This window comes from Arachis ipaensis, chromosome B4 (genome assembly GCF_059453495.1).
Source record: "Arachis ipaensis isolate K30076 ecotype BB chromosome B4, ASM5945349v1, whole genome shotgun sequence".
In the NCBI taxonomy this organism is placed as follows: Eukaryota; Viridiplantae; Streptophyta; class Magnoliopsida; order Fabales; family Fabaceae; genus Arachis; species Arachis ipaensis.
The window spans coordinates 36,403,862-36,410,172 of NC_142439.1; the positions used below are offsets into that span (position 1 = coordinate 36,403,862).

The 6,311-nt window shown below is 38.4% G+C and overlaps 1 pseudogene; it reads left to right on the forward strand.

Moving 5' to 3' along the window:
• The first annotated feature begins 3,651 nt into the window (after positions 1-3,651).
• LOC148567190 (uncharacterized) lies at positions 3,652-4,075 on the forward strand (annotated as a pseudogene).
• The last annotated feature ends 2,236 nt before the right edge of the window (positions 4,076-6,311 follow it).

Genomic DNA, 6,311 nt, shown 5'->3' on the forward strand with positions numbered 1-6,311 from the left:
TATATATATATATATATATATATATATATATATATATATCAGCAAATAATTATTTAGATATTCACTTCTCATACAATTAGAAGCCAACTCTTACTGATATTCATAGTTGAAAAAATTCTTTTAATTAATATAGTTGCTACCGAAAAAACTAAAGTTAATTTCAAAAGAAAATAAATAATACTCTTTCGAATCAATTTCTAAGAAAGAACACCAGTTTTATTTAAATTAAGAATTGATCATTCTAATAGACATCTAATATAAAAATCTTAAATTGACTATTAAGTACCAAAAGTTGAGTAACAAATTATTATGGGATCAAATTCAATAATTTAACGAGGACAAATAAATATTATTAATATATACTACTAAAAAAAGTTTCAAATTGTAATGGGGCACTTGCTCCCACAAATTGCATTGGTACATAGATTCATCCCTGCGCTTAGTCACTAGCTTGGGAGCTGAGGTCAAAGATGTATATTATTCGATTTTTTTTGTTATTATATACATCAATTCTGCTAGGTAAACCAACTAGGGGGTGCAACCAACTGTATCCAACTAGTTGGAAAAAAAAAGCCCCATAGGATTAAAAAAACCTAAAATAGTTAACTTAGTTTTAACTTAATCCCATTGACAATACAAAATTAAAAACAACCACAAAAATCCTAATCCATACCTCTCCATCCACATGACAAACCCTACTCCTTCTTTCCCCCTTCATGTGCGCGCCGTTGCCATTTTTCTCAACCACCGTAGAAGGGCTGCATCACTGTCGACCACCGTAGATTCCTCTGTTGTGATGCGCAGCACCTTCAACCACCAAGGATCCCTCCCTCGCGACGTGCAGAGCCTCAGACCACCGTGACTCCCTTCATCGTGACGTGTAGCGACTCCGATCATAACGATTTCCTCTGTCGCGATGCCCAGTACCTCTGATCACCGCGGCTCCCTCCCTCAAGATGCATAGCACCGCTGTCCACGACAATCCTTCCCTCGCGATTCGCAACACTGTCAACTACTGCAACTTCCTCCATCGAAATTCGCTGTACCGTCGACCACCGCAACGCCCTTTCCCAAAATTTAAAAGCAGCTTCGTGCTTATCACTGCCACGTTCAACCACAGCAAGGTCGTCGTTTCTCTTACTTTTTTTTGTCTGAGATTTTGTGTTTTGGAGGGAAAGGCGTTAATTAGCTGTTTCTTTCTGAAATTTTTTGCATGTTTCTTTCTATTATAATTTGAATGTTTATTTTTAATTTAATTTGGATGTTTATTTTTTATATGTTGGATATTCTTTTATTTTCGCATGTTGCATCTCAAGTTATATATTAGTAACCCAATGTTAGATTCGAGTGTTTTTTTCTTTTTAGTAGATTATGGATTTTTCTTTTGTATTAATTAAGTGTTTCTTTGTATAAGGTTCATTGATTAGGGTTTATAATTTAGTGATTAAGATTTAGGATCCGGAGTTTAGCATTTAAGGTTTAATGAGTAGGGTTTATAGTTTAGCAATTAGGATTTACTGTTTAGAGTTTATAGGTTTAGAGTTTAGTGTTTTGGATTAGAGTTTAGTGTATAGGGTTAGGGTTTAGTGTTTAAGGATTTAGGATTCATGGTTTGGTGTTTAGGATTTACTATTTAGTGTTTAAAGGTGAAAATTTAGGGGTTTGGAAGTAGGGTTTTGATGAGCGGATAATTTATACGCTTTTTGGCATTATTTTTAGGTAGTTTTTAGTATGTTTTTGTTACTTTTTATTATATTTTTATTAGTTTTTATGCAAAAATCACATTTCTGGACTTTACTATGAGTTTGTATATTTTTCTGTAATTTTAGGTATTTTTTTGCTGAAATTGAGGAACCTGAGCAAAAATTTGATTCAGAGGTTGAGAAAGGACTGCAGATGCTGTTGGATTCTGACCCTCCTGCACTCAAAGTGGATTTTCTGGAGCTATGGAAGCTCAATTGGCGTGCTCTCAATTGCGTTGGAAAGTAGACATCTTGGGCTTTCCAGAAATGTATAATATTCTATACTTTTCCCGAGATTTGATGGCCCAAAATGGCGTTTAAACGACAGCCAGAGACCCTTTTCTGGCGTAAAACGCCATAACTGGCACCAGAACTGGAGTTAAACGCCCAAACTAGCATCCAAGCTGGCATTTAACTCCAGAAAAGGCCTATGCACGTGTAAAGCTCAATGCTTAGCCCAAGCACACACCAAGTGGGCCCCGAAAGTGGATTTCTGCACTCTTTGCACTTAGTTACTCATTTTCTATAAACCTAAGTTACTAGTTTAGTAATAAAAACTACTTTTAGAGATTCATTTGAGAACTTATGACATTTTTACATCTCATATTGTATCTTCTACAGCATGAGTCTCTAAACCCCATAGGTGGGGGTGAGGAGCTCTGCTGTGTTTCAATGGATTAATGCAATTACTATTGTTTTCTTTTCGATCACGCTTGATTCTATTCTAAGATACTCACTCATACTTCAATATAAATCATATGATGATCCATGACACTCATCATCATTCTCAATTTTATGAACGCGTGTTTGACAACCACTCCTGTTCTATCTGAGCTCAACGTAGTCATTGGGCGACAGCTTGAGTGCTTATCTCTTGGGTCTCTGATCCACGGATTTGACTTGCCTCTCCTGACAACAGAGCATTCGAATCCGTGAGACTAGAACCTTTGTGGTATAGGCTAGAATCAATTGGCAGCATTCCTGAGATCCAGAAAGTCTAAACCTTGTCTGTGGTATTCCGAGTAGGATCTGGGATAGGATGACTGTGACGAGCTTCAAACTCATTAATGTTCGGCATAGTGACAGTGTGAAAAAGGATAGAGAGATCCTATTCCGACATAAGTGAGAACCGACAAATAATTAGCCGTGCGGTAGCTGTGCCTGATATTTTTCATCCGAGACGAGAGATCCGACATGTAAGACCCAGAACTTTTAAAAAGTCTTATCATGATCAAGTCTCAAATCATATACTTATTTATAGCCTTAATTTCGAAAATCAGTTTATTAAAGATGATTAAGGCAAGTTTTGATTTATTGGATTTGAGATAAGTTATGATTATCATCCAATTTCACAATTATTGGATTATTTTCTATATTTGAATTATAAAGTTGATAGTTATGAAATAATAAGGATTTTATATGATTTGGATTAGATAAGTAATATTTTAAATATTAATATTGCTATTTTAGAAAAATGAAGAAATTAAGTATATTATTTCTAATTATTTGATTTGGGCATTTTATTGAAAATAATATGTGAGATTGATGAGCAAATGGTATTTTCTATATATAATTAGTGTTGGATTTAACTTGGGTTTCAATTACTATATTATTCCCAATTTTAAGTGAAATTACCAAAATGCCCTTAACCCTAAGTTTTTAAAAAAATAATAATAAACCCTAATGCCCTATCCCTCAGCCGCCGAAACCCTAATCCTATTGCCTCTTCCAAAATCAGCGGCATTCATGAGATAGAACAGAGAGAGAAGTTGAGGAATCAGAGGGAACCGGGGAAGGGGAATCGGAGAAGAGGGACGGTGCGACGCCGGCGAGGTGAGTGACACGGAGGAGTGGGAGATGCGTCGCGGTTAGTGGGCCTCGCCGCCCGTGGCTGCTGTCATCCCCGACAATGGAGGAGCGAGAAGTGGGTGAACGCGAGGAGGGAGAGTGGGAGCTCGCGAGGGAGCTGCCGCCGTCGGAACTGAGTTCGCTGTCGTCGTTGGAGCCCGTCGTCGCCAGCTTTGTCAGGTCTCTGCCACCGAATCCATCCTTCCCGCCGCCACTGGAAGCACGAACAGAGAAAAGTCGCCTTCGTCGGAACCGCCGCCGCCACTGCCAGCTTCCACCTCCATCGTGGTTGACTATGGATGAGAGTGGAGGAAACTGCCTCTCTCTGCCGTTGAAATCCTCCGCCGCTGCTGCTTGCGTCTTGAGCTGCTGCATCAGCCACCGCGGCAGGTGTCGCTGTTGGAAAGGAGAGCTGCGCCTCTGTGTTTCTGGCAACCGGGAGTGGTTCTATGACTTCCGGGACCACCACCAAAGCTCAGGGCTGAGCCTCTGCCGCCAGGAACGTCTCTGCTGCCACTGGGTCCCGCCGGCGGTAAGAATTTTAAGTTTGGTTACTGTTCTTTTGGATTTTGGAAAGAGTATTGACACTGCGTGGTTGTACAACTGGTATTATCAGAAATTCGGGCTGCCGCCGTTATTCAGAATTTATTAACGGAGCCGCTGCCGAGTCGTTTTGGAGTTGCGGCTGTTTCGTTTCGCTAGTCTAGTGAGTATCTCTATTTCGAAAGCCTTGCGTTAGTACCTTGTTGTTCTTGGTTAATGAATATGAGTTTTGGTAACGTGGGGTCGAGTCCTAATTGTTATGTGTTGCGATTAGAGTTGGTGAGATTGTTGAGAACGCAAGTGGAGCCGAGTTGCTGGCTGCAGTTGGTTTTGGGTTGAGGCGAAGAGGACTCTGCGAGACTTTTGGACTATGGAATTGCGTTTTGAGGTAGGGGGGATTTTCGAAAACTATAGTTTATTATTGGAATTATTACATATGGGTACTGATGTGAGATATTGTGTATTTTGTGATTGTATCTGCCTTATGTATTATTTGATTGATTCGAATGACTATGGATGTTGGTTTGGCTGAATTGTTGTGTGGCTTGTGAAATGTAATGTTTGAAGTTGATTCTTTAAAGATTTGAAATGAGTTTAATCCGTTGAGGATTGGTTTGAATGGAGTCATTTATTTTGATGATGTGAAAGATAGAATACTTTTGAAATTCAGCCTGGGTTGCTTTAATTGATTTGGTTTTGATAAATGATTTATTGTTGAACCGATTCTTTAAAGCTTTAGAAATGATGAGTTAAATCGGTTGGTATTGAGTTGATTTTTGAAATGGTTTCCTTGAGATATGCCACTGAGGCGACTGTTGGATTTAGCTTGCTTTTGAATTGATTTCTGGATTTGAGCTGTTGAAAAGGAATGAGAAACGGTTTAGTTGGGACCCGAACCGGGTGGTAAAAGTCCAAGTTTTAGGGGAGGTGCTGCCGAAATTTCTATAAAATCCGAGTCTTTATTGAAATGTTGTCTGGCAAATGATGAGTTAAAGGCTTCTACTATTTTAATTGAATTATCAAGAAAGGGATGATTCATGTTTTCGAAATGAGTTAGTAAAGAGGAAATTGTGATTTAGTCTTGCTTCTTAAGAAAGACATTGTATCTCTTTCAGGAGAAAGTTATTTAGAGGAAACTTGTGTTTTAAAGCTATTTGAATGTGAAAAGGGTTTATGCCTTTGAATTTGACTTGGGGGTTTCAATTAAAGAAGTTTCAATGACTTTGAAAGAACCTGAATGTCTATTGACAAGTTTTATTTTGAAATGTTTTGAGAAAGGTTTTAAGTACACTTTGAACTCTGAACTTTTGCAAGACTAAAACAATTTTGAACAGTTGAAACGCTTTAGAATTTATTATGGGGGTTGAAGCTGGTTTTGCCTAAGTAAAGGAAACGGCTTTGAAAGAAGTAAATGATTACGTGACTCGGTTCGGCTTAGATCCTATTTTATTACTCAAATCGAAAAGCCAAGGTTTTAATGATTTTAAATGAATTCGGCGAAATGAGTTATGCTATTCTCCCCTAAAGACTTGGGACTCTGTCGAGAAATTTTTGTTATAAAATCCCATTGTTGGATGGGTGATTTTGAATATCTCAAAGAGGCTTTTAACTTGCCATGATTATGGAAGTTTTGGAAAGAGGATGCCGAGAGTGACAATGTTTTAAAAAGGGAATTTACCTTGAGTAAAAATGGCTTATGAGCCTGAGATGATTTGAGAAATGAGATCTTTAAAGCCAAGGCTGAAAAGAGTTGAAACTTGATTTCAAAGTGAAATGAATTGAGAAAATGATTTATGGCTTAAATGCTGATTTCATAAATATGATGATTTTGAATGGTGGAAGTGTTGTTTTATTATGAGCCGGAATGGCTATGTATGATTATGAATATTGACTGGTTCTGGATTGAACCGTGAGCCGGAATGGCTGTGTGTGATTATCAATATTGGCTGGTTCTGGACTGAACCGTAAGCCGGATGGCTGAGATGGATGTTGATCCATGGATGAGAATGAATGCATGTATATGCTGAATTATTGATAATTGTGATTTTTGCACTTCCACTATTGGAGATGAGGGTTTCCCTGGGTAGTAGCAATGGCTAGCCACCATGTGCTCCAGGTTGAGACTCGAAGCTCTGTTAACCCAATGTTGTAAGTGTGGCCGGGCACTGTGAAAGGCCC